This window comes from Tupaia chinensis, unplaced genomic scaffold (assembly GCF_000334495.1).
Source record: "Tupaia chinensis unplaced genomic scaffold, TupChi_1.0 Scaffold143584_1, whole genome shotgun sequence".
NCBI lineage: Eukaryota > Metazoa > Chordata > Mammalia > Scandentia > Tupaiidae > Tupaia > Tupaia belangeri.
This window is the reverse complement of record NW_006203430.1, coordinates 7,443,419-7,444,356: the sequence shown is the minus strand read 5'-3', so window position 1 is coordinate 7,444,356 and position 938 is coordinate 7,443,419.

The window sequence follows — 938 nt, the reverse complement described above, 5'->3', positions numbered from 1 at the left end:
AGACTTTGTAAAGTGTGACATTGCTCTGGCATCCTCTTGGCTGTGGGGCTGTTGACATCAGAGCAGTGTTTAACTGGGGAATTAAGCATCTCAGCAGTGCGGGAATTACTCCTGTGATATCATCTATGCTATGCTGCCAGTAAATGTTCTGAAAATACTCTGCTCCGGAAAAGCTATGTCTGAATGAGAGAAGTCCATTTTCCAAAATAATTCTTACCAACTCCTGCCCTCAAACAACCTAGCCTTGTAAACTGGAGAGCAACACACAAGCAGTCTTTGCAATGAGCATTACTGAGTCCAGGTAGAAAGGACAATCTGCCTTGTAATGTCCTTTGAACCGACATTAAAGAGAAATGGTTAGATAGATGTTCCAAAACTGTGAGTCTGGAAATTTCTGCTTTCTCTCTCTCTCTTTATCCTTCCTTTCTCCCTTTGTTATTTTCTGTCTTTCTTTCTTGGAAGAAAATCAAGAGGGCAAAACTACTTATAAAAAGTTTTCTCTCGAAAACTGAAACTATAGCCCCCAAAACTCATTGTTAAAGACTTAAAATTTTACAAAATTTAAAATCTACATAATGAAGAAACAATTATCATTTGTTCTTATAAGGAAACAAATTTCACCAACTTGTAAGAGATTAAAAGCTTAAAAAATTCCAACAACCACAGTCCTTTAAAACACATACTTTTATTAATTAAACCACTGCTTTTGCTTAATTAAATTACTGCTTTCACTTTAAAAGATTCCCCAAGATGTTATAGGGAACATCAACAGTGCATTTTTCACAAATCCAGATTCTGAGTTCTGTACTTTAAAAAAGTCATTATATATTTCCAGGAACTGTTATTAAAAGAAAGAAAGAAAGAAAGAAAGAAAGAAAGAGAGAGAGAGAGAGAGAGAGAGAGAGAGAGAGAGAGAGAGAGAGAGAGAGAGAGAGAGA